General features: G+C 41.8%; 1 protein-coding gene across 6 annotated transcripts in view; it reads left to right on the top strand.

The window, feature by feature from the left end:
• Positions 1 to 8303: 8303 nt before the first annotated feature.
• The window catches only part of TAB3 (TGF-beta activated kinase 1 (MAP3K7) binding protein 3), a 51160-nt gene continuing 31561 nt past the window's right edge, over positions 8304 to 27902 (top strand). For 3 of the 6 annotated variants that reach the window (XM_061453335.1, XM_061453334.1, XM_061453333.1), the window contains exon 1: positions 9880 to 10589. The gene's annotated coding sequence lies outside the window, so the exon portion shown is untranslated. Of the gene's footprint in view, positions 8425 to 9875; positions 10590 to 27902 lie in introns of those variants that run through there. The other 3 variants (XM_061453332.1, XM_061453331.1, XR_009743398.1) reach the window with 3 other exon arrangements.

Raw genomic sequence — 27902 nt, 5'->3', positions numbered from 1 at the left:
CATATGTTGACTCTGAAACAAAACATTTTCTTGGGGACAAGGCAGATGAAAAACTAACTCTCCATACCTGTAGACCGCTTAAAGCACAGTCTGCAATAGTAATGCCATCAGCCACTGTCTAATGTGCAAAATGTAACGCACGCAAAGAACATGGGTTTGTGTTTTATTGCCATAAAGGATCTTGTGACTCCCCTGTGGCAACATAAATTACAAATAGACAGCTATCTGTGCTTGGAAATGAGTAGCTATATCACTTTACATATCCTTCAAAGTGTGCGTGAAGAAAACAATTCTAGGGAGAGCTGAAAAATAGGCTTCCTTATACGGACATTATTATTAATGACAAGAGAAATTTTTTTACTGTGTCACCTAGTTCCCTAATATTATTTCTCTCAAATACGGACTATTAATTTTTAATTCTCCATTAATCTCAATATAATAGTAAACATTTTCTTTCTTTTTAACGTGCACTCACTGTGTTTACTATTATGTTGGCACAGACTTTGACGTAAAGGAAAATACATTGCCTGGAAAGGACATTCCATTTCTCCAGTGGAAAGACGCATGTCAGATGAAAGGTTATTTAAAAGGTGTTAGTTCCCTGAATTACGTCTCTCTGATACTCAGCATTCATCTTATTTTTTTCTTTTTTATTCCTTCTCTCCTGTGAACTTTGCCTGGCTTTTCAAACTACTCCCCTGAAGGAAATCACCCACCCTGATTTTCCCTGGTTATACAACTCAGGAGAATTGCTAAAATTCTCTTTCCTTTCTTCTGCTTGTTCTTATTCTTGCAGTACCTGACAGAAGGTTAATGAGAACTTGTTTCCATGCTCTGCTAACCTGTGTAAAGAAAAATACAAAGGCTGAACTGGGGCAGCCTTGAATAGTACAGAACAAAAGTATCTAAGTTAAGTCTTACATACAAAACCAACAGCAGTAAGTTCTTCCTTGTCTTCAGAGATTCTACTTTTCATTAAGAAGAAAAATGGTGGACTAAGTTTGAGGAATGCTTAGCTTTAAAGAGAGCAGAAGGTGTTGAATCGTTATTACGAGTCTCTCAGTGAAGATGCTTTTCCATAAACTAGTTGGAATTTCCTAAAAATGATCTTATTCAATGTTAATCCAATTCCACCTGGTGACAGCAGTATTTGTTTCCAGTTTTCATATCCTTAATACTACATCCTTTTACTAGCTTTTCCCAAACAAACAGTGGCAGGTGGATCAAACCAGAATCATAACTACTTGATGCTGTGTGGCTTGATTCATTGATTGCTTTGAAGTTATTATCAAGGAATATGTAACAGCTAGCAAAAGGACTTCAGCAGTGGTAAACCACACTGGAAGTTTTAGAAGCAGCTGCTGCTATGGACCACAGCATCAGGTGGAAAGAAGGGGCAATATTTTTCAGCTAGCTGGAGATGAAAGAAGTCCTGCTTGGAAACTAATGCAGCTCAGCAAACAACTGAAAAAGTATGCATGACCTGATACGACTCTGAGAAATAGAAGCTATGTGCCCCAGGTCTACATAAGACACATTTGTAGCCAACTCCACAAAATCTTGTGTTTTCATACAATAGCCTGCAGTGCCATAGTCTGCAGAAGGACACAGTACTACAAGCACTAAAGTCATATTGTGAACAGTCCTTGAGAACCACCGATACTGTTTCATGCTCTGCTCTGGCCTTAGATTATTGTTAGACCTTTACAGAATTCACAAATGTCACAGGCTGCTTGCTGCCCCAAAATATTTTAGTAAGGCTGAAACTAAACATTCCATAAGTGGGCTATAAAATACAATCAAAACAAACACAGAATGAGATCTGTTGCATTCTGGTTAATGAGTAGGATGCCATGTAAGTATTTGGCTTTTATTAATATCCTGCAGCATGGTTGCAACTTCCTGTAGTATTACAGAACATGGTTTGAAAATCATTTTCTATCATACCTGTGTATCTTTCTAGGAATATAACAAAGATATCAACAGGAAGTATTTGCATCCCAGTCAAAACACACTGTTCCTCCCCTTTGGAAAAACCCAGAGAGCTTTAACACTCTTTATGCCTCTCTTGCCCAACAGATATGAGTAGGAAAGCAAGAAAGAACCTAAGAAATATTTGATCCTGAGACAGTAGTGCTTTTTATATGCTCCACAGAACTTTTATGCATTCCCTTGAGAACAGGTATTTCATTTTTACAGATGGGGTTTTTCTGACCCAATCATTCTGACTGCTCTTTTACTAGCAACCATATCTGATGTGATCTGGTAATCTGCTATCTGCCTGTATTCCTGTTCACAGGATAAGCTGACACTGAGTGATAACTGGGCCGCTGACAGTATGTGATGATGACTTTAGACAAGCAGTCAGTACAGTTCAAAAGTACTAACTCCCTTTCAAATGTCACACCTCAGTGAAATATCTGGGAACTGGAAATACCACCCTGATAGATCTGATTATAGGAACTGTCGCAAAAAATGTTACTCTCATCTTCAATATACTGCAAAACCAAAGTTAAGAAATGTGATCTTCTATCATAATTTACAAATATATGTCTTTTACCCTTAAGATTTTCAAAATCCTTAAAAAGCAATTTTACAAATCACATACCAATCTAGGCATATGTATATAACACATGTAGGTCGTAAATGGCAAAATGGACTTACACCACAGACATTGTGTCCCCTGCGGAAGTACAGCCACACCTAAGATAAAAAAGGACAGCTAATTTTATAGAATACAGTAGTCCCACACAATAGCATTGGCACAGAAGGAGCAAATGACGTCATTCATTTAAATTCCTGCAATCACAACGAAACTCTGGGTATTTAGAAACCGGAATTGACCAGAGCACGAAAGCTAATGGTAATGAAAAATACCCAGAAAGGAACCAATTATATTTATCACCCAAAATATAAATACGGTCTTCATGTAGCTGTAGAAAACAAACCCTATTACAAATAATCTTTGAATTGTATTATTAAAGCCTTTGAACACTAACAAGAAATATGCATGCTCATAAAAGCATACATGCAACCATGTCTTTTCACTTCCCTCACACCACATATCCCACTCACTCACACACCACACCACTTACTCTCTATGTTACTAGTGAGTTGATTCAGCACTCTTTCAGCACCAAGTAGCTCTACTGACAGCTATGCCAGGGCTGCAGCAGTGAAGTTGACTGTGAAGGAGTACTTGAAATTTTCTCTAAGTTTTTAAGGATGCTTACGGAGAACCTGCATGCCTGTAGAATCTAGTTCTTCCAAGTCAAAGCCTAAAGAAGTGTAAAGCAGCAAACTTAGTTATGGAAAATGCAAAGAGAAAAATGGGGACTTCTCTATAGCTTTTCTTCTAGGAGAGGGAAAGCCAACATACGCATGCCCCATATTAGCTCTACTGCTCTTCCCAGTGTCTATGTACTATGTGTTAGATGGCCGCACGCAAAGAGTTGTGGTCAACGGCTCAATGTCCAGCTGGAGATCAGTAACAAGTGGGGTCCCTCAGAGATCAGTGTTGGGACCAGTCTTATTCAACATTTTTGTCAGTGACATGGACAGGGGGATTGAGTGCACCCTCAGCAAGTTTGCTGATGACACCAAGCTGTGTGGCTCGGTTAATACACTGGAGGGAAGGGATGCCATCCAGGGACCTTGACACACTTGTGAGGTGGGCAGATGCCAACCTTATGAAGCTTAACCATACCAAGTACAAGGTCCTACACCTGGGTCAGAGCAATCCCAGGCACAGCTACAGGTTGGCCAAAGAAGAGATTCAGAGCAGCCTTGCGGAGAAGGACTTGGGGATGTTGGTCGATGAGAAAATGAACATGAGCCGGCAGCGTGTGCGCGCAGCCCAGAAAGCCAACTGTATCCTGGGCTGCATCAAAAGAAGCGTGACCAGCAGGTCAAAGGAGGTGATCCTGCCCCTCTACTCTGCTCTCATGAGACCTCACTTGGAGTACTGTGTGTAGTTCTGGTGTCCTCAACATAAAAAGGACATAAAACTGTTGGAACAAGTCCAGAGAAGGGCCACGAGGATATCAGGGGGCTGAAGCACCTCCTGTATAAAGACAGACTGAGAAAGTTTGGGCTAGTCAGCCTGGAGAAGAGAAGGCTGTGTGGAGACCTCATAGCAGACTTCCAGTATCTGAGGGGGGCCTATAAGGATGCTGGGGATGGACTCTTCATTAGGGACTGTAGTGATTAGACAAGGGGTAATGGGTTCAAACTTAAACAGGGGAAGTTTAGATTGGATATAAGGAAGAAGTTCTTTCCTGTTAGGGTGGTGAGGCACTGGAATGGGTTGCCTAGGGAAGCTGTGAATACTCCACCCCGGTGGTGTTCACAGCCAGGTTGGACAGAGCCTTGGGTGACTTGGTTTAGTGTGAGGTGTCCCTGCTCATGGCACGGGGGTTGGAACTGGGTTATCTTAAGGTCATTTCCAACCATAATTATTCTGTGAATCTATGATTCTAAGTTCTAAGACATCTTCATTTTGAGCTCAAGTTCCTGATCCATGATCCTAGTTAAAAGAGTAAACATTTTATACTGTTCTCTCAGAGTCACACACTGACACTAATTTGGAATGGAAAGATAACCAGGATATCCAAGAGAGTCAAACAGTTTTACCACAAAAGTATAAAGGCTGATGCACAGGCCCCAAAAGTTCTGACTAAATATGGAATCTAGCAGATGAACTGTGCTCTAGAAATTGTTTTTTAGGGCATAGAATTTGCCTTAAGATGAGGAAAGGCCAATAATACATTCTTTACAATGCAATGAAAGACAGAGAAATGAGGTGGTCTTATAAATCAGCGGTATAGGAATTACTAAGGAATAGCTAGATGGCTTGAGAAATTGAAACTGATGTATCAGGACTAAAAGTTTCTATTTAATTCTGCAGGCAGAATTAAAATTGTTATACAAAGAATATCCTTCACTGTGAGCTCTGGTTCTATAAGCTTCCACTTAAATAACGCTGCTTAGACCCTTAAGTCTGCAACTTCTTGTACACAAGTGAACTATTACAGCAGTCCACAGGATTTTGACACTAACACAGGGTATTATCACAGGCCTACAGACTACTCTGTTTAGAAGTCATCCCAAGAGAAAACCATCTTCCACATGGAAAATGCTAAGAAAAAAATGGCACCTCCTTACTCGAGGCACACATTCCTGGCTTTATTACAATTATATCAACTACTTCAAGTACACAAAGACCAAAAAATGTTACATTTTTTGTAACTATGCACCATCAAACAGGTGTATTTCAGTGACAAAACACACATTACTGACCACAGTGTAATAGGGAGAAAGAACTCAGTTTGACTTTTTAGATTCAAGACTTAGTTTACAGTGCCTATATTTTATAAAACTGCACTTTTGATCTGTAAGTAGAACTAACTCAGTATAGGATCTATTCAGACAGAAAACATACAGACTACCAGAAGGCCGTTTTATCAAGATACTGTCCTGGCTGCAATTCTTAGGAACAAACATGCAGAAAATTGCTTTTTTTCCAAAATAGGAAACTGGGCCTCTTAGATTGCTGTTCATAAAGAAAAAAGGGGAGCAGAAATAACTACATTTTTGTTCTGCTTAAAATGAATGTAGCATGAAATTTAAATCCCAACCTGAGGCCTTTTAAACACAGACAGTAATAACTGCCATGAGCATTAAATTTAAAAAAGTGAAAATAAAAAAAATCACACAAAAGCCAGGGGCATTTTCATCAAGAAGTCATTACGGAACTAGAGTCAACAGTTAATTCCACTCGACTCTGAGTTACTGTCTGAGCTGCAAGTATGGAAGTCTAGTTTTTGAGCTTTTCAATTCATATATTGCATTTTTTAAAACACACACAAAAAAAAAGGTATTTTAGAGCACTGTCTGATACACTGGCTCCCACACAGCTGTCCAAGAACTGCCCTGATTACTCAGTGCCAGCTCTCCTTGTTTCCAGATGCTAAATCCCATTAGAATCAGCTAAAAATACATGAAATACTTTCCTAATACTATTTTTCCATAAAATCAATTGTTGTAGTTGTCATACGGATAAGAGAAGACAGAAGAACTGGATCAGCAATAAAATGAACTCCTTTCAGATATGTGTTCAGCAAAGTTAAAACACATGCAGTCTTTGATTTCTGGGGTTGTCAGGCACCTAATACACATAGGATTTTCTTCCTAAATTCTATAGCAGAGCACTGTCTCTGCTGTGATTAACTGTGAAGTTTCAAGACTGCTTAATTTGCCAGAAGCACAATCCTGCTCTCAAATCTGTGACTAGCTAAGGGCAGACAAAAAATACAAAGTCCCTGCAATTTCTGTTGCAATGTTCTGCTTTGAAAGTGTGATGAGTGCAGACAAATGAAGCAATTGCTAGATGATAGTCTTCCATTACAGTCTATTGCAGAGGATTACAGAGGAAAAGCATCCTTTCCAAACAAAAGAAAAAAAAACAGACTGGCTGCTGCTGAACTGAAATGGACCCATGGAGCTCACTGACATGATTCTGAACTGGTTAGCCAATATAATCTGGAGCTGCAGTACAGGGGGTTTACAGGGAGACAGTGAAAAACAGTAGAGGAAAGCCTCGACTCGGATGTTGATTTGAAAGATTTGGAACCAATAAATTCTAGGATAAATTAAGACAGTAACTGGATAATATGAAACATGGCTGAACAAGCCAGGGCCAGTATGTGTAATCCAGGGCACAGAATGTCTCATGTGCGTAAGGCTCAAAAGCCATACAAAGGGCTGTTTCTCATATTTTAAGAGAGACTAGAGCTATTGGAACTATCCATTGGGTCTAAAAGCATGCATTTATATTTGGAAATTATGGGGCTTTGCTGGGGAATGTGCACTTCGGCATCTTGATATTAATTGCAATCACAGGATAAGAATCAGTCTCAGACAACAGTACTGTTGAACTGAGATCCTGTTTACTTCTGGTTTTGCATCTTGCCTCTCCAGATATGCTGGTCAGGCTTGGCTTGTTTCTGATATAGGGATTAGGATACAGGAATTCCTTAATTAACTTCACGCAATCTCTGACACAGGAGCCAAGGCCTCTGCATACAGAGGATGATATGGAGAGTCTGTAACAGCAATACAAGATCACCCCTTCACTTCCCTGTTCTCTACCAGAGAGACAGAAGGTGGTTACAGGGTCTCTGCAACTGCTGATTAATTTCAGCACAATGGAGTTCCTATGGTTCTGAGGAACAGCAGTTAAGTAAGAAGAGAAAATAACCCATGTAAGACAGATGCCAGCTAAATATTTGAACGCAAAAAAAGCAGGCAACCTGTGACAGTGTTTTACCACCTTCATTATAACAATTTCTTCCTCATGTCCAGCCTGAATCTCCCCTCCTTTAGTTTAAAACCATCACCCCTCATCCTATTGCAACAGGCCATAATAAAGTCTGCTCCCATCTTCCACATGGCCGTTTTTTCAGTATTGGAAGGCGGCAAATACAGTGTGTCCGCACAACACACTGCAGATGATAATACTCGGAAGTTTCCATAACCGCCCAACCACGCTGAGGAGGTGGCTCCTGCCAAGCGGGCAGCCCCCACAGGGGTGTTAACTCCCGTTCGCTGCCTCTCGCTCCCGGATCCCGGGTGCTCACTTGGCCTCCGAACCTTACTTTCCCCACTCGCCAGCACCTCTGTACAGCATCACGGCGGCCACCCCCCACCTCTCTGAAACCGACTACGGGGAACCTTTATTAAGCGCGCTGAGAAAAAGCTCCCAATGTGGGAACAGGCAGAAGAAGGAACACAAGAATCTCCAGCGACCCAGCACCGCCTCCTCCCTATACACAACCCCTCACCACAACGCCGCCTCCGTTCAAAGCCAACACGCCCCACGCCGCCAAGTCTCGCGAGGACTTAGCTAGGCGTCGCGCGCGGGCCGCGCCATGTCGGAACCTGGTCGGCGCAGGCCGGGCTCCTCCCTCCGGCTCGCGCCCGGCGGCCTCAGCGCCCCGCACTGAGCGTGCGGCGCAGCCGGGCGATCCCGGAAGCGCTTTCCGGCCGCGCGGCGCGCTCCAGGACCCCCTTCCCCCTGTTCCCTCCCCCCCATCCCCTCTCAGAGATCAGGTGCCACACGGAGATTCCCCCTCCCCACTTCCCTTTCCCCTTCCCCCTGCCCCGCTCCAGGCGCCCTCACCGGGGGGGCCCTCCTTCCCCTCTCCCGTTCCTTCTCTCCCCCACCTCCCCGCCGGCTTATCGCTCAGGAGGAGCGGGGGGGGGCCTCGCGGGGCACCTCCTCGAGTGCCGTCCACCACTCCCCCCCTCTCCGTCCCGCAGCCTTCCCCTACGTTCGCCGTCCCAGAGGCCCGGGGCAGAGCCGAAGGGCCGGGCGGGCGAGCGGGCATGCAGCCGCCGCCGGAGCCGAGCCCCCAGCGCAGCACGGTGAGGGGGCAGGCCCCGGGACAAGGGTGGGAAAGCAGCGGGAGAGGTGCGGGGGGGTGAATCTGGGGAGTGGGCAGGGCTGCCCTGCTGCCCGGGGTGTCCCATCAGGGACAGAGTGTTTGTCGGTGGGGGTGATACCCCCGCGCTGTCCCCCTCGCTCCAACCGGCTGTGGGGTGAGCCGCACCCCCCCTGGACAGATGGGGTAGGGGGGAGACGGGCTGCCGCGGGGAGAGTGAGCTGGCGTGGGCCGGGGGTGCCCGCGGAGTCGGCCGGGGCAGGGGTGTGGTGATGGGAGTGTGCTGGTGTGGGTGCTGGTGTTGATCCTGGCGCTTGTTTTGCTGCCGTGCTCCCACGCAGCGAGCAGGGAAAACTTTGGTCTTTGTGTTTTGAAGCCCGTCGGAAAGGGTGTCTGCCCGGAGATCCTGTGCGGGAGTCTGCTTAGCAGGGGCTGTGATGTGTGCTGGGCCGCAGATGCTGCTTTTGCTGTGTAGCAAAGGCATAAAAACCGAGTAAACTCACAGGTGAAAGAGCTGCCACTGCCTCTTCGGCGTGTTGACTGCGATATGACGATGCTGCTGATGTGGCTTGGCTTCTGCCTTAGAGTTAGAAGGCCCTCAAAGGTAGCAAGGCCTTAGTTATGTTCTGTCCAGAGTCTTGTCTTTAGGTCAGATTTGAGGTCTAATCCGTTGTTTGTGTTGGCTGTTGGGAAGAATAGCTTGGGTCTTATCTTGGTTTGTTTTTTAAATATAGGTGGATATGGTGAAAGGAGGCTACTTTTATGGCTTGATACTATTGCAGTACTAGCGTGTGTGGTTGGTGTGTTTTCCCCTTGTTCAAACACGACTTGTAATGTGATATTGGCTGTTCATTCCCTTGCTTTAGCAAGGAGAAAACAAGAGGAAAGGCATTTGCTTAGGTGGCTTGAGAATAACTATATTTGGGAGTTTGGTAGAGAATCCCTTTCACCAAAAATAGGGAATGGCCTGAGGATGTCACACTGGAAGGTAATGGAAAAACTTGAAAGCAAGGCACTATGTTCAGTAAAATATGTGTAAAACTGTCTTTGAAGGTTTCAGTGATAACTAATTTGAAGATGCTGTTAATAGTCTATTGATGTCTTTATAGCTGATGAATACAGTAAATATTAGATAAATAAATTAGCTTAAAAGATAGCTATTTATAATGCTTTTATGATTTTTTTATAAGTACTTTTTAGGATTTTTTTCAGCTTGATATTGTGCAGTAGGTTTCCTTTCCCCCTCTTCCATGCCAACCCATCCTGCTGATGTAGTGATAGGCGCCTGTTTAGTGCTGGTGTTACAGAATTGAGTAGTAATTGTACATAGGCTCATGTTCTGTAGCAGGTCCACAATGGACAAGTTTGGTTTTCAGAGAGCTTTACATGAAAGAACTCTTAAAATTTACAGGTAGAGCCCACATGGTCAAAGGTCAGTGTCTGTTCTGTTAGCTTTTCTTTTCCAGATCTGGGAGAAGAGCAATACTTTCTTTTGCCCTTTTTCCAGTATATTTTCAGTTAACATATTTCATGTAAAAAGAAGAAATGTTACATTCATTTCCTCTTAGTAGTGAGAGACAAACAGAATTCTTAAAAATAAAGTATTTCACAACATTTGTTAAAGCCTGCCCTTTGTCCTGTCTTGTGAAAGGTGTTAGTTGATAGCAGCAATCTGAAGAATGCTGTAACAGCCGCTATTAATGTACATATAGACTGTCTCAGTTCATCCATAAAATTACTGATGTGTCAGATTTTACACACAGTAGTAAAGAATAACAAAATCAGCACTTAAGCCTCTCTTTAATCATAAAACTTTTGGTTTAGGTACAGTGAGTTGGATAAGTGTGATGGATGCTTAGTATGAAACTATTATATTGTGGTTTTGTCTGGCTTGGGTCATAACCTTTACTATAAATGATTGCAGATAAATGTAAACAGGGTATGGTGAGATCTGTGTCCATTCTTTCTTGTTTCCTGGATCTCATCATAGCTTCTTTTTCCTTTCATTAGCTGTCATCTCAAGGAAGGCAAGACAAGTTGAATAGGTGTGAAAATGTGTCTTCTCTTCCACCCAGCTCTGGTGGTATGCCTGTGCTGGTATCTGTCTGCCGAGTTGCAGAGGAGTAATAGTAAACAGTAATCCTAATGGTAACGGATTTCTTTGAAGTCATCCAAGACCATACATTAATGTGATTCTTAAGGTTAGTCAGTAATAGCTTGTCTCTTTCTGTACCCTCTCAGAAATTATGTAGTGCTTAAATGAAGTTTTGGTTGCACTGGACTGTATATGCTTCCTCCTGGTTTGTGTTATGATTCATTTTGTATGTATTTTTAAATGGCATAACTAGCCTCAAAGTATGACCTGCAAAAGTATTCTTGGTTGGGGTAGGATTTACCTGTTTCTTTATGTACTGCAGTACATAATAAATATGAAACTTAAGATGTTTTTTTGAGTTATTTTTCAAATGGCTGATTTTTTAGTGGGATGATAGTTCAGATCTTTACTTGTAGAGCTGCAGTGTTTCAGTAAAATCGCTAATACTACAAGTAGAAGCCTTCGATATTTTAGTGCTGATCCAAATGTTGAGTAAATGACCAAATCCAGTAATTTTTGGGTAATATCAGCTCTATTGTGTACGCTTAGTCATCCAACTCAACTCTGGTATGACACATTCTGCTCTAGGAGTGTCTGTATGGTGCCGCTTTTTCTACTGCTGTAAGCTGAAGTAAGTGTAGCACCTGGTAAGTATGTACCTGTGTACACACATAAATGTATGTGCAGTGAGTTATTTTTGTTACATGGTGCCTTTATAAGGCAAGTGACAAATGGAGAGTGAAACTAACAGTTTGTACAAAGCCTCATGCTTTTTCATACGCACATTTTGGACTAAGTGTTTTAATTTACAAGGTAGAAGAAATAACTGACTTGCGGTTTTGCAGTATTTTTTCCTGTTCCTATTACTGTGTTTTCTCAAACGGAAAAGTAAGGCTAAACTGGAAATTGTTGCTGCCTAGTGCCTAAAATGATACTAGGGTATTACTTTCAAATCCCTGCCAAACTTTTCTGGTGGTATTTGTCTCTTTTTTTGTTTTTGTTTTCTAAGTCGGGGCTATCCTTCAGTTATGTGTATAGTGTAAACTGTCTGTAGAGTATTATTTCTGTATGGGCATAGTAGACTAAAATGCTGTGTGAAGGGTGGTATTAGCTGTCTTGTTCTTGTGAAAGACCAAGAATCATTTTGTTGAGGTTGAATGTGTGGTGATGTCATGGTGCAAATTTGCATGTGTGAAACATTCTTTCTAAATGGAAGGCTGAGAGTTTTGAAATACTTGTTTAGGCTTATGTATGCAAATATTGAAGGTGTTGGTTGAAAATGTTTCTAGAATAGATTCTTAACTGGTACTTGGAAGTATCAAAGTTGTCCTTTGAATGGCTTTCATATTGTGAATATGCTAGTAACACTGAATTTGTCTCTTCAGCTTGAGAAAAAGATCAAAGTCCAGTTTAGTAGCATAGATGGTTTTGTAGTACTGAGTATGCATTTAAGTGTGTCATATTCTGTGTGATGTGGATAGTTAGCGACTTCTGGTGTGTTGGTCAGTGCTGGCACTGTGGTATTAGAGTCAACTATACTCATGCGCAACTATCAGAAAAAAATATCACTGGAGCCTTTTTGTTGACCTGAGAAGCTGAAATGCATCTGGCAAAATTCAGTGTGTAATAAGAAGACAAAGTTACAGTGTTGCTAATAAGCCATACAGATCAAGATGGGCAGTGAATTCTTAATGTTTGGGGGGTTTTTTTTGTACTTTTTCTTTTTGAAGTTTAATTATACTAGATAGGTCCCACCCTGTGTGTGTGTCCGTTTAATGTTGCGTGAAACTAACCTTTCCATATGCTTACACCCCGCTGATTACTATGTTAAGTATTTCTCCCCCTTCAGGTGCTGTTTCATAATGGACAGCACAGCACCATAGTCTAAAAGTGAAAAATGTCGTCTCTGTTAAGGTTATGTGGAGCTTTGTGTTCTTAAGAAGCATTAGTTCTTGAATTCCAGGTGGGCTTTATTTTATTTGTGGCTTGAATTTGAATTGAAGCATCTTCAATGCTTTTAAAATGCTTCAGGTTTTATCCTAACCTAGCTCTATAGTAAGGAAAATTACTTATGCTTTTGCTTTTTTTCAGTGGGTAGTAATAAGCAGAGTGGCTTCATAAGCTATAGAAAGATGTAAAGGTTGTTCTGCTACAGTTAGTTTTTAATAACCTGACTGTCACAGCTCAAGTATAGATGTTTTCCTACCTTCATGTGGGCTTGCTGTTGGAGAATTAAATATGTTTCCTTAAAAACACCTTTCAGCAACTTCAGTCAGTTGTGTTCTACATACAGTATGCTTTAATGAAATACTTGCTCTCAGATGAAATTATGTATCCACTAAAGTGTGTTAATTTGGAAAATGGATCAATTTCTCTGATACCATGGGTGATCTAGGGATACTTTTAGAAAAACAAAATCATATTATATGTCTTGGATGTTGTGGCAGAAAAAAAATTTGATACTTTTCTAAAACGTATTCACTGCCGACTGCTTCTTATCAGACTTGGTAGTGAGTTCCACAGCAGCAGTAGTATCAGTTTTACTTTTCTTTGTTATGTTCTGAGTTAACTTTCCTGAAGTCTCACTTGTTTGAACAATTCATACTGGTTTAAAATGTCGTAACTTCCTGAAGATACCTGGCAATTGGCTTGCTTTGTTCTATGCATGCCATAGCATTTGCTGCATTGGTATAACTATTTCTTTTGTTCTGTAGTCAGTTTGTATGCTTTGGCTTAACTCAACCTGTAGGCTTTTATTCCTAGCACTTGAAAAAAATATGGATTTGTTTTCTTCTTTGTTTTTTGGCATTGGACATGGGATCAGTAATAATTCAGAGCAAGTAGAGGGGGTGGATACAGTTTTGCTTGTGTTTTTTTGTTTGTTAGGTGTTTTTTCTTTTTTACCTGCATATTATGCAAGTTATAATAGCAATATAAAAATTGGCTTTTGTGTTGATGTTTTTGAAGATCAGCTTGCAAACTTAGTAAGCTGGGCATTAAGTCTCCTGTGGAGCATTGCTGTTGAAGTCTATTTGCCGTCTTTCTGGAAATTCTTAAGATTGTCTTGATGCAATAGTAATTCTCACTGTAATCCTGCTAATGGCAGATCAGAAATGACATGTCCAGATAAGGGGAAGCATTAACTTGGTACAATTTCACTGTGTTGCTTCCTGTTTGCTCCAGAGATGTTAATAGGATATGTTTCTATTAGCAAGCCCTTTCACATGAAATATCTTTCTTCCTGCTGCTGACTTGGAGGTGGCAGAAACTTTACTATTTTTGGGGTAGTTCTACTGAATGCCACTGTATGTCCTTTTCTGGTACAAATCAGGTTTCGGCTGCTGGATGATCTAGCACTGTGCAGATGTGCTTTTAGTTATCTTGAAATTGCCAAGCAACTGAAATCAGAACACTTAAATGAAATTATATGTAAAAATAGACATTTTTGTCAGTGCTTTTGTAGATTAGCATGGGTTTTGCAGCTCGTAAGTCTTAAATGGGCAACATGGGGTAACAGTTATTTTAGTTTGGGTCTCTGCTTCATTTCCTGCTGTTAGGACAGCATTGTGAAAATGCGGTTACAAAAGCTTGCTTGCTGTTCCTTCATGAGCATCAGTGTTTTATACAGGTATTTCAAAACATATCTCACTGCTGGTGTGGTAATGTTTCATGTGTTGTGAGCTTATGAGCTTTCTGAGTAATTGTTAAGGGTGATGTATGCAGTTCTGTACTCTTGCTTCTGTATTGAAGCCTTTGGTGCGTACTGGTTTTAGTAGCAGGTAGTGACAGTGGGATAAGCTCACATCCAGCTTCCTTATATGTTGGTTTGAGCTTATTAGTACTTTCTGTAACAAACATATTATCCTACTGTCGTTTTCTTACAATATCCACCTTAAAGGAAGAGGGGAGAGAGGGGGAAAGCACTTAGTACTGTGTCTGTTGCAGTAGAGTTAAGTTTATAAATGACAGAATGTAGCCTTAAATGAAATCTGCCTCTTTGCTTTTGAAGCCCTCTCTCTAGATACAGTAACTGCTTCTGTTGCTTTAAGAGCTCCAAGTCAAGCAAATGTTCTACCTGCCAGTCCTTTCCAGGATTTGGGAGTTGAGGTAAATGAGGCTGAAGGTAGCCTTAGACCTAAGTGAGACCTAGGTAAGATCAACTCTTTTGGTCTGTCTTTAGAAATGATCTTCTACTATGGTGAAAAAAGAGAGGGCGGGGGGAAGGTATGAAGAGAAGAAAAGTCAAAAAGTCACCAAAGTGTTGAAATAGAATTCCTTCATATAGGAGGAAGGGGTCTGTGAGAGGGAAATGAATTAGTGGCTTGTCTAGAAAACAGCTTAAAGTTTTCCAGAGACAAGAAAGAAACTTGCTCTCAGCAACTGTATACCACAGCTCCTGACGCTTTTAGTACTGTTAACTGGATGACATCTTTGTTTAGTAGCGTGGACACTGAGGGGTCTTCACTGATCTTTCTATTATTACTCAGCAAGGCACTAATATCAGCAGCACTGACACTGTTGGTTACTGTGACAAAAGAATACTTCTATTTCTGGAGGAACACGAAAGCTGCTTTTCCCTAACTAAGACCACTTTCTGTAAAAGTTGTAACAAAAATATCATGACACGTCTCCTAAGAGCATATGTTACCCAAGATGTGAGCAGGGCATGTTTGTGTTGTTTGTTTCTTATCTGTACAGTTCAGTCTAGGCTTTTCATTTCCAGAAGCCCTTGTGCAGTTTGTTCTCACGTATGCCTGTTAGTGAGAGGTCAGAACATAGTGTTAGTGGACAGATGTCTTCAGTGTGATGGAGGATTCCTCTCCTAGAAACAACAGAAAAAACGAGGGAAGAGCTCACGAGAGCTCTTCTATCACGAGACCTCACTTGGAGTATTGTGTGCAGTTCTGGTGTCCTCAACATAAAAAGGACATAAAAAGAGGAGGCCGACGAGGATGATCAGGGGCTGGAGCATCCCCTGTAAGAAGACAAACTGAGAAAGTTGGGGCTGTTTAGCCTGGAGAAGAGAAGGCTGCGTGGAGACCTCCTAGCAGTCTTCCAGTATCTGAAGGGGGCCTATAGGGATGCTGGGGAGGGACTATTCATTAGGGACTGTAGTGATAAGACAGTGGGTAACAGGTTCAAACCTAAACAGGGGAAGTTTAGATTGGATATAAGGAGGAAGTTCTTTACTGTAAGGGTGGTGAGGCATTGGAATGGGTTGCCCAGGGAAGTTATGAATGCTCCACCCCTGGCGGTGTTTAAGGCCAGGTTGGACAGAGCCTTGGGTGACATGCTTTAGTGTGAGGTGTCCCTGCCCATGGCAGGAGAGTTAAAACAGAATTATCTTAAGGTCCTTTCCAACCCTAACTATTCTATGATTCTACTCCTCTCATCTTTTAAGGAATCCATATTATCTCAAAGAGAAAATTCTGCTTTCTATTCTGGTGATTAGGTTTTTATTGCCAGACTCACTAAAGCAGTCCCTTTGTGACTGCTGATTGCACACTTGGTTTCTCCAAGAAGTGTATGAAGGGGAAGTGGTGTTAGGGAAATGGCAGAGAAGGATCAAAACAAGTTTGCCTCTATTATTCTGTGAATTCAGTTTTAAAATAACCACAAAACCAGCCCACAAACCCCCAATTCTTTTCTGTCCTGTCCTGTGCCTGTCTCTCTCCTGCATTGATTCCTGTTAAAATCTACATCATACGTCATTGTTTAGTCCATCTTTCTGTCAGAAGAATTCTCTTAATTCTCTTGGTTTCTGGAAAGGTCTGAAAGGTACGGGTTTGGTAAGTCCCTAGAATGCTAGAAGAAGAGCGGGTTGTGGTGGGACTGTTTAAGTATTTTTCTTTGATTTATAGTCTTTGATTCAGGAGGGACAAAAAGTAGCTATGACATTAATGTTTTATTATCTCTTGTTCTTATTTTTTTATTATGTGATACGACATAGATTCCAGAAAATACATATGTGCCTGGACTTACGTACAGTGTAAAGGTTACAGTCTCATGACAGTGGCAAATTCCTGCTTTGGGGCTGTTCTGAATAAATTTTCTTGAGCATAATCATTGGTGTACTGTATCCACTTGTTCATTATAGAATCATAGAATAGTTAGGGTTGGAAAGGACCTCAAGATCATCTAGTTCCAACCCCCCTGCCATGGGCAGGGACACCTCACACTAAAGCATGTCACCAAAGGCTTCGTCCAACCTGACCTTGAACACTGCCAAAGATGGGGGATTCACAGCTTCCCTGGGCAACCCATACCAGTGCCTCACCACCCTTACAGTAAAGAATTTCTTCTTTATATCCAATCTAAACTTCCCCTGTTTAAGTTTTAACCCGTTACCCCTTGTCCTGTCACTACAGTCCCTAATGAAGAGTCCCTCCCCAGCATCCCTATAGGCCTCCTTCAGATACTGGAAGGCTGCTATGAGGTCTCCACACAGCCTTCTCCTCTCCAGGCTGAACAACCCCAACTTCCTCAGCCTGTCTTCATACGGGAGGTGCTCCTGCTTCCTGATCATCCTTGTGGACTTGTTCCAACAGTTTTATGTCCTTTTTATGTTGAGGACACCAGAACTACACACAATACTCCAAGTGAGGTGTCACGAGAGCAGAGCAGAGGGGCAGGATCACCTCCTTCGACCTGCTGGTTACACTCCTTTTGATGCAACCAAGGATATGGTTGGCTTTCTGGGCTGTGAGCGCACAGTGCCGGCTCGTGTTCATTTTCTCATCGACCAGCACCCCCAAGTCCTTCTCCACAGGGCTGCTCTGAATCTCTTCTTTGGCCAACCTGTAGCTGTGCCTGGGATTGCCCCGACCCAGGTGCAGGACCTTGCACTTGGCATGGTTAAACTTCATAAGGTTGGCATCAGCCCATCTTACAAGTGTGTCAAGGTCCCTCTGGATCGAATTTCTTCCCTGCAGCATATCAACCAAACCACACAGCCTGGTGCCATTGGCAGACTTGTTGAGGGCACACTCAATCCCACAGTCCATGTCAGCAACGAAGATGTTAAACAAGACCGTTCCCAACACCAGTCCCTGAGGGGCAACACTCGTTACCGGTCTCCAGCCGGATGCTGAGCCATTGACCACAACTCTTTGCGTGCAGCCATCCAGCCAGTTCTTTTTCCACTGAGTGGTCCATCCATCAAATTGATGTCTCTCCAATTTAGAGACAAGGACATCGTGTGGGTCAGTGTCGAAGGCTTTGCACAAGTCCAGGTAGATGACATCAACTGCTCTACCCTGTCCATCAGTTCCGTAGCCCCATCATAGAAGGCCACTAAATTGGTCAGGCAGGATTTCCCCTTAGTGAAGCCATGCTGGCTGTCACCAAGCACCTTGTTGATTTTCATGTGCCTTAGCATGCCATCCAGGAGAATCTGCTCCAAGATTTTGCAAGACACAGAGTTCACAGAATATTTGAGTTTAAGCCTTGTTAGCAGTTGTTTGTAGTAAAGTCTACTGGTATTTTGAATCAGTTCCTAAATGCTGCATTCTGAACTGACCATGTTTATATACTTTTTTTGCCACTGTTGTATTGCTAGCAGTAAAATGGTTAAGATGACTGCCACATGCTTATGTAAGCTGCACTCATTTTTAAATCAAACTATTTATGGTACAGGCTATTTAGTCTGTTCAGAAAAGGAAAACTCTTAAATGCATTCCCCCTGAGCATGTAGATTTGCTTAGACCTTTCTTATGTCTGACTCCACGAGTATTTTTTTGTTTTCTTACTGTAGTGGGCTTTTTGTGTAGGATTTTCTAAAGTTTTTTTTTTTTTTATTTTGTTTTCCCAGCAAGTGTATGGTACACTTAAAATTGTAGGGCAAGATATTTCTGTGTATAGTAGAATTTGAGAATTATGTAAACATGTTATGTAATTGTAAATAATCTCAGTTTTCATTAAACTGCAGTAAATGTCAAGCAACCAGAAAAACATAATGGTTTGGATTATTTGTTCATGAGTAGTGATGATCCCATCTGATGTAGCATGAGCATCCTAGGTCCTTGGTTACCTGATATTATGTAGAGCATGACAGAATGCTACTAGAAGATTATATTGCAGGCAGATACTCTACAAAAACATTGATGGATTTTTTTTTTATTTTTTATTTTTTTCCAGTATTCAGGAAGTATTGTGGTGGTTATTTCAGGAGTACATTCTTAAAAAGCAGTAAAATATTTGTATTGCAGTTGAATTAAACAGTATTTAACTGGGGTTCTTTTAACAGTTAATTACATTGCTAGCTATGAAAAAAAGAATACTTAAACAGTAAATGAGTTTATGATGGTGTAAACCCCCCGATTGCTTTATAATAGGTTGTTGTTATGGATATATTTGAGTACATGTAATTTGTGTTAGGTTTATGAATTAAGTTGCATACTCAGAGATGAGTAACTTCTCAATGTATTAATGTAATTATAAAACTTTCTGCTGAATAACTTTTCAGGAGGGATCTGTGAAGTTTTCAAAATTTTAAGTGTTTGTTTTAATTCTTTCATGACACTAGGTTAAACTCATATCACTTCTGTACATCTGATATTAAAATACTAAGATTTCTAAGCACACTGTAGGTATTTTTACATACTTTGCCCTGCTGTTTGGCTTGTTTTCTCTGTTTTGTGATTCTTGTTTGCTAACCCCTGATATTCACAACTAATCCAGACTGATCTGTGGTCAAGGCGAGGAACTCTTCCTGGTTCTTCCAAATAAAAAGAAAACGAAGACTCAGGCAGGTTTTCAGGGAACCTGTGGACAATTAACTGTTCACTAAGGTTTAGTTTCCTGGATGGCTTGAATGTAGATGACTTGGATTTCACAGGGATGCTCATTGTTTTCTCATTTAACCTTTAAAATAAGAATTCTAGAAATGTTATGTTTTCCTTCATTGGCTAAAACACCAAGTAAACTATGACCAACCAGATACATTGATTGCAACCAGGACTATTGATTGCCTAGTTCATTGTAACTGTGAGGTGCCTGTGTGTCCCAGAAGGAAAACAGTAAATGGAATCAAAGATTTATGACTTGGACTGCTTCTGTAATGGACTAATTTATAGTAGTTTTTCCTGTCTTACCTATGGGGAGAGTCTGATTCTGAAATCTTTCTGGTGAGATTTCATCATGCCATTTTGAGATTTAACACTTCTGTCTCTCACCCCTGGCTGCCCACTTTTCATTCAGTGTTTTGTATCTGATTATAGCACAAGGTTTCATGGGATTTTGAGGTGAATCAGGAAGTTGATCTAGATTGAGCTAGTGTTTAGGGCTTGTAAATCAAAGTTCAGCTCTAATAATGTTCAGTTCACCATTTGGTCCCTAAACATTTCTGCTGGCACATTGGGAGGGGGCAAGCATTCAAAGGAAGGGAGAAGCAAATTCTTTTTTCAGAATCATTGTAATTTTGCTGGTTTAAAGTGATTATAAAACAGTCGGGTGAGACTCCCGATGTGATAATTTTCTCTTGTGAAAACACCTAGAGTTTGCATTATAGCTAAGCATTTTGTGTCAAGGAATTCTACCCTGGACAAAGAGATTATCTCCCCCAACCCTCCTTCAAAACTGATTTCCTGAAGTTAAAAGGGTTTTGTGCCTAATGCTCGCTTGTTTCAATTTTTTAATATTTTTTCGGAGTTCGGCTACAGTACGAAACCCTACCTGTCTTTTCTGGGATTGCTGCTGTTTCTTCAGTGTTTTCAGTGGTGACAGTGTATGCTGGAGAAAGAAACAGATGCATTTGGATGTTAAGTATTTCTTTTCTTTATAAATGTGTATTTCTGTTTCTCTGCATAGAAGGGAAATAGACTGCAGCCTTATGCTCCCTGTTAAAAAAGTTTGTAAGCAGCTTAATATGTTTGTAATTTTCAGTTTTGTGTATTTTTTTATTTATTTTTTTCCTTCTGTTAATTATTTTGAATTTCTAATGTTTAAGAATTCCCCTTCTTCTCCCTTTTTTCTGGAAATAGCATTTAATACCACCTTAATCAGAAGCACTAATATTGCAGAATTTACTAGTAAGTTAAATAGTTCTGCTTATTCCCAGACTAGCCTAGGTTATGTCTATTCTATTATGTAGTCTTCTTTAAAGAGACATAATTGTTTTACACTAGTAATTTAAAAACTGACTTAAAATGTGAAATACATTTGAAAGTCCAATTTTATTTAGGTTAAAGCAGTTGTAAGAACAGTTCTGTAAATTGCAAAAATGTAATTTTGAATTCCAGTAATGACATTTCCTTTGTTTCTTTGGCTCTTACTTGAAAGTAATAATTTGAATTTTAGAAGTTGTTTTTTGTAGTAAGTTACTAAAAATTCTCACCCTGCATACAATTTAAGCATGCTTTTTATGATTCTTTCATGTTGGGATTCAGTTACTGACAGGTTTGGTAAAAGTAATGAGTACTTTGATGTAAATTAGTAGATAGTACTGGAGTGTTTGAATTTGAAGCTTAAGTGTGTATCTGTTTTTCTTTATGTGCAGTTTGTGTTTATTCTAGAATCTATTCAGTTGAACATGTATAAATAAGAATGTCTTTACACTCACATACTTGAAAATTTGTTGATTATAAAGGTAGTGTCTCATTAGAAGACTATTTTGTCTGTGTCTGATTAACTTTTCAAATACATAAAAAGTTGCTCTTCAAGTGGTTGAGTGCACATGACAAATTAGCAAAATAATAGAACTGTATTTAAGCAAGCATTCACAGAGAGTTGAACATAAGTTTTCTTTTACAAGTGTTCAAATTTGTGTGAAATTTATATTTAACTGATTTGAAAATTAGACAAAATGTTTAATAAGACAGTTGAATTAAGAGTAACTCCATAAGTAAACTGTTGGAGAATTGGTGGGCCTCGAGTATCCATGGTGTTGTGGTTTAAACCCAGTCAGGTAACTCGTTCGCTCACTTCCCCCCCTTTCTTGCCCTCCCCCTGCTCTCGGAGGGACGGAGAGGAGAATCAAAAGAATGCAACTCCCACGGGTTGAGATAAGAACAGTTTAGTAACTAAGGTATAACACAAATCACTACTGCTACCACCAATGATAATAATGATAAAGGAAATAACAAGGGAACAGAATACAACACCTCACCACCCACTGACCGATAACTCGCCCCCCAAGCCCGACCAAGCTCCGACCGATACCTCCTTCAACCCTGCAGTCTCCCAGCCCTTCCGGCTAACTCCCAGTTACATCCAGGGCATGACGTGCTGTGGTATGGAATAGCTCTTTGGTCAGTTTGGGTCAGGTGTCCTGTCTCTGATTCCTCCCAGCTTCCCCTCCTCCCTGGCAGAGCATGAGGCTCACAAAGTCCTTGGCCAAACCAAAACATCTCTATCAGCTCTGTTCCCGAGCCGAAAGTCAAAACACTGCACTGCACCAGCTACCAAGGAGGAGAAACATGACTGCTACTGCTGAACCCAGGACATTATCCACCCCTTATTCCATACCATTCACGTCATGCTCAGATCCCACATTTTCAATATACCATCACTCTTATCTCGGTGCACTCTTATCTCAGTGCATGGACCAGTCCCTATAAAGCTGCTGTGTCCATCTGGTCCATGTCAGGCTCCATCTCTTGTAACAGTCTTCCAGAGCAGGAGAGGCTGTGTGCAGTGTTCACACTCGTGAATAACCTGGGCAATAGTGTCCATTGCTAAGTCCACCCCTCGATCATGAGTCCATCTCTATGTTGCATCTCTGCTCTGATGGCCTGAAGTGCCATGGGCCCACCAGGCTTAAAATAATTCACTGTCCCCTTAAGCAGTTTCTGCAGCTTGTTGCTGGGGACTCCATACAGCTGCCTTCCATCTCCGACGCTTCCAAAGCACTGGAGGGGCCCAGTGGACTAGATACTTGCCCATACTGTCCCACACACCCTGCCACTCATGACTCTCCAGCCTTGGGGAAAATCTCTTGGTCCCCCTATATTGTTGTCTAACCCCAGACAAGACCCAAATCTGACTCTGCTTAACTTTTGAGATCAGACAAAATGGTTGTGGGTAGCACACAGCCTGTGTGTGTGCCAACATGCTGATCCCCATCACAATCAGCAGGCAGGTCCCAAGGATACCCAAAGGCCATTCAAAACCTTCAGAACTCTCACACGATGCTGCTGTACTTGTCACTGGGGCTGGTGTAGCTGCTGTGCTTGCCGGCTCTCCCACCGCCAGCTTCTCTTTTCCTGAGTCCAGCTCTTCCTCCTCTGCCTTGCTGGGAAATGCTGCGTGGTCTCCTGCATCCTCCTGGGGCTCGGCGGGCGGCTGCCGGGGAATGCTCTCGGCCGTCGCGGGGCTCGGCTCGGCCGCGGGGCTGTGCTCCTCCGCGGGCCTCGGCTCCTCCGCGGGGCTCGGCTCCTCCGCCGCCTTCTCCCGCTGCTCGGCAGCCGCTTCCTTCTGCTCCTCGACCGCCCCGGCCTCCTCCACCAGCAGCCGTCCCCTCGCGGCCTCCGGCCCCGCTCCCGCCGCCGCTTGGTCCCCGGGGCCGCTCTCCCGGGCCGCTTCAGCCGCCGCCGGCTCCCGGGACCGCTCCCCCTCAGTTCCCCGCAGCCTCACGAAGATGGAGACGAGGGCGAGGGCCAGGACGGTGAAGAGCAGCCGGACGGCCAGGTACAAGTCCACGGCCACGTCCGTCCCGCCCTGCTGCTGGAGCCTGCCCGTATTACAAGCCATTGCCATAAAGCACAGTGAGACAAGAACCTTAGCCCAAGCCCCACACTTGATAAACACTAACACAGCAAATACCGGCTCTACGTAAGTTACAACATTCTGAAGCTGTGAGATCAAGAGAAACAACTCTGAGAGCCAATAAATCGTCATTGTGATGAGTGACTATTAATCCAGTCAGATCTGTCGTTATCTCAACCCTTCGTGCCCCACGTTGGGCGCCAAAAAGAACTGTTGTGGTTTAAACCCAGTCAGGTAACTCGTTCGCTCACTTCCCCCCCTTTCTTGCCCTCCCCCTGCTCTCGGAGGGACGGAGAGGAGAATCAAAAGAATGCAACTCCCACGGGTTGAGATAAGAACAGTTTAGTAACTAAGGTATAACACAAATCACTACTGCTACCACCAATGATAATAATGATAAAGGAAATAACAAGGGAACAGAATACAACACCTCACCACCCACTGACCGATAACTCGCCCCCCAAGCCCGACCAAGCTCCGACCGATACCTCCTTCAACCCTGCAGTCTCCCAGCCCTTCCGGCTAACTCCCAGTTACATCCAGGGCATGACGTGCTGTGGTATGGAATAGCTCTTTGGTCAGTTTGGGTCAGGTGTCCTGTCTCTGATTCCTCCCAGCTTCCCCTCCTCCCTGGCAGAGCATGAGGCTCACAAAGTCCTTGGCCAAACCAAAACATCTCTATCAGCTCTGTTCCCGAGCCGAAAGTCAAAACACTGCACTGCACCAGCTACCAAGGAGGAGAAACATGACTGCTACTGCTGAACCCAGGACACATGGTCATGTGTGTACCTGGAATGGAGCCTAGTAATCCTTCTTGGCAGAAAAGTTTGCTACAATACCATACTATTACATAAATATGGAAACTGGGGACTCTTTTGGTTATGGTTCTCAGTTCTCAGGTAAACATTGTTTTAAAAAAAATTCCACTCTTCTTTTTTTTTTTTTTTTTAGCCAAGTAAAACCCCAGACTTTAGACTGTACTGGCTTTGATTTGCTAAAATGGAAAACTGGTGATGTAAAATAGTCATTAGCATGAAGCGATGACTTGTGCATTATATGAGTTCTCAAAAATAAAATTTTTTTTTGGTGTGTTTTTTTTTTCATTTTTTTGTTTGTTTGTTTTTTTAAATCTGATGCTGAATCAGAGGAACAGGTAACTCTGGAAGGTATCCAAATACTTAATGTATTTGGATAGGAATAGGAAGGAATGAGAGAACCTACATACGATTATATAGTCCAACTTAACAGTTCTGATGCAGTATTGCTTAGCTCTTCTGGCCATTCAAGTATGGAAAACAAATTTTAAATACACAGCAGAATTATTCTGAAAATGTGCTTATTCATAGCATTTTAGAAGTATGTTTAGATCTGATTTTCAGATAGGTTTGTATTCTATTTCAAAATAGTGTTTAATTGTCCAGAAGTGTAACATTGCTTTCCATCCTGTAGGGAAAGAATGACACAGAGAACAAAATAGGCTTGTGCTTAAACAGCAGTATATATGCCAAAGATTTTCAGCTCCTTCCCTCTCCTCCCCTTATCTAAAAGCAGAGAAAACTCAAATCATACACTTGAGTCCAGGTCATGGAACTGCTTGGAGGTCCAATTTGTTTGTTTAATGCTTCTGAGAACTGGGAAGAAGTCGTTGGTCTGTTCTGTTAAGCAGAGAGTGTGACTACTTGTACTAGGATTTCAGAATCAAAGTGTCAGATTACAGTGCTATTTTAATGTATTTTTGCTTTCAACCTCTTTTTTGTTTCCTAAATGTACAAGTCTGTCACTTTGTGCTGCTTGTGTCTAGGGCAGACACTATGCATTGCTTATCTGCTTCAGGGGAATGCTCTGGTGGTAGTGTGTTTGGCTGGCAGGGCCATGACTGCAAATTTTTAAACTTCAGATTTTTCTGCTGTCTAAACCTCTTGTATACAAGACTGCATTTGATTTGTGAGAAGATACATGACCCTGATTTTTTTCCTCTATGTCCACCTCAAATGATGCTCTTCTAAAACATCAGGGAGTTAGACCAAAATACGTGTTTCAGATTGAAATTCTTAGTGTCTACATGAAGAGCTGGGCCTTGAGCAACCTGGTCTAGTGGGAAGTGTCCCTGCTAAGGCCAGGGGGCTTGGAACCAGATGACTGTAAGATCCCTTCCAGTGCTAATTATTCTGGGATTCTGTGCTCCCTATCGTTACTCTCTACAAAACATATGGACACTGCCACTTCCTACAATATAGAAATCAGCAGATTGGTTAAAGAACTAATATCACATCTCCTTATTTGCTGCAGCATCTAAGCAAAGAAAACACTGTACCATGTGTACTACTGCTAGTAATAATAATGATAAGGGAAATAACAGGAGGAAATAATATAAAAAGGGAAAGGGAAAAAACAACACAAGTAATGCACAGTACAATCGCTCCCACCCACCAGCATTATACACAGCCTGAACTGAGCAGCAATCTGTCCCTTCCAGGTGACTCCCCACAGTTTATATACTGGGCATGACTTGCTGTGGTATGGAATATCCCTTTGGCTAGTTTGGGTCAGGTGTCCTGTCTCTGCTTCCTCCTGGCTTCTTGTGCCACCCATCACTGGCAGAGCATGAGAGACTGAAAAGTCCTTTATCGGGGTAAGCATTACTTAGCAACAACTAAAAAATTGGGGTATGATCAGCACTGTTCTCAGACTAAAGCTGAAACACAGCAGTGCCCCAACTACTAGGAAGGAGAAAAATAATTGTTACAGATGAACCCAGGACACAAGTGAAAAGACATCTCAGTTCTTGTACCTTGCATCTGCACCACTCAAACTATTGGATGGATATTGGTTACACTCTTCAGTTCTTGTGAAGATGAATATCACTGAGCACGACACAAATAGTAGGGCAATTTTAGCATAAAGAGCATTTCAAGCAGTTCTTTTACTAAAGCCTTACCAAGTTATCCACAAGATGTTGTATATCCCATAAGAACGGAGAGGTCTGTCAAAACAAAAAGGAACAGCTGTTTTGGAGCATGCAGCTACCTTGAGCTGCTGGACAGCATCTTGTTTCAGGGAAGTAAAATAATCCAAACCTCTTTAAGAGCAAAATGAGTTAGCAACTATTTTAAGTTGGAGCTGTCTTTGAGCCCTTTGTATTTTTTTTTTTCTTCTTCTAAAGCAGGATTATGAGGATAGCTTTCTAAAAGGGAAATGAAATCAGTGCAGTTTATCCGACCAACCTTAATGGAGTACAGTAGGGCAGATCAGTGCAGAAATAAGAAATACCGATTGCTCCAAGTGTTGTAACATGAATATTTATCTTACATTTGGAAGCATATTTGTCATGTAGAATAAAAAATAAGGTATTTGGAAAAGCAAAATTGTGAATACAGACTTCTGGGTGAAATCCTGTGGAAATCCAAATGTGTGCTTCATTCATTTTGTCTCATATTCAGATTTAGACTTTTTTTTTTTTCCTGTAGCTGTATCTGATCAAAGTGAAATTTGCTTCTGACTTCACCATTAGCCCATGCAATGTCAACTGTGGGAAGACTGGCTAGTAGTGAAGGACCTGTTTCACTTTGATTTGTATACTGTAAGCCTGGTTTTTTTTTTTAAAGCCATGGAGTTGTTTAATATGTCCCAGCTGTAGCCTGTGATCACAGGCAGTGTGAAAGAGGGCTCTAGCTCCATCAAAACAAAATTGATCTTTTTATGCTCAGCTGTATGTGAAAAGTCATGTGTACTCCAGCCAGGAATTGCGTTAATCTCGGCACTTGGATCTGAAACTTTCTGGCCTGGTACTAGACCAACAAAAATAAACAAATGTTATGACTAATGACGTGAATACCAGCAACCTGCCTGCAGACAGTGTCACTGAGTAACCAAGGTGTTAGGACTACTAAACACAGTTTTCTTTAACCTACCAAAGTCGTGACTGAAAGAGGGGTACTGTGTTCTTTGGAATCAGTTTGTGCTGTTATATAGCTATGAGTGACCTATGAGTGATTGTAATTTATAAAGCTCCTGGTTTAACATTCAGTTGTTAGATAAATCAGTTTCCAATCCCATCCTCTGCTCACAGCACACAGAAGAGCACAGAAGTTACTTGGCAATATGAAGTAGAAATGAATATACTTTGGTGCTGGTGGCTGCCCTTTTACAGCTGCTATCTGTAGTTTTTCAGCCTGCATTTTCTGGTGTTAAAACACGCTATTTGGTGCCAGGCTCTCTGTAAGGATGAGGGCATGCTAAAGCTTTTATCAAGTCAAGCTACTGGATACTGTTCAAGTCCTTTGAAGCTGTACAATAATTTTGGCAGGAATGCATCAGTGCATCTTAGGATGAACAGTTGTATTCGTATTCTTGTCTTTCCATTATCTGTTTTGGCTTGTCCTGTTTCTGGCCTAAGATCATGGAACAAGTGGATCTGAAATAATCTAGACTTCCTAATGGAGATAAGCCATTGAAGCAATTGAACAGAGGGCAGCTACAGCTTTATCTGAGTGTTGATGGTTTAAACATTACCTTATACTACCAAGGTTTCCTGCTGCAACAGTTACAAGGTAGACCTTGCTTATGGAAAGAGGAAACTCACAGCTTTCCTCCCACCAGACTTTTTTTAATCCTATTAATGTTCTTTATAGAGAATGCTGAAGTGAGTGAAGAATGAAAACATT

Source organism: Pezoporus flaviventris, unplaced genomic scaffold (assembly GCF_033815535.1).
Source record: "Pezoporus flaviventris isolate CSIRO_AGI_PZ_B2104156 unplaced genomic scaffold, CSIRO_AGI_Pfla_v1 ptg000015l, whole genome shotgun sequence".
In the NCBI taxonomy this organism is placed as follows: Eukaryota; Metazoa; Chordata; class Aves; order Psittaciformes; family Psittacidae; genus Pezoporus; species Pezoporus flaviventris.
Note: the sequence above shows the minus strand (reverse complement) of the source record. Positions and strands in the feature narration are given on the sequence as shown.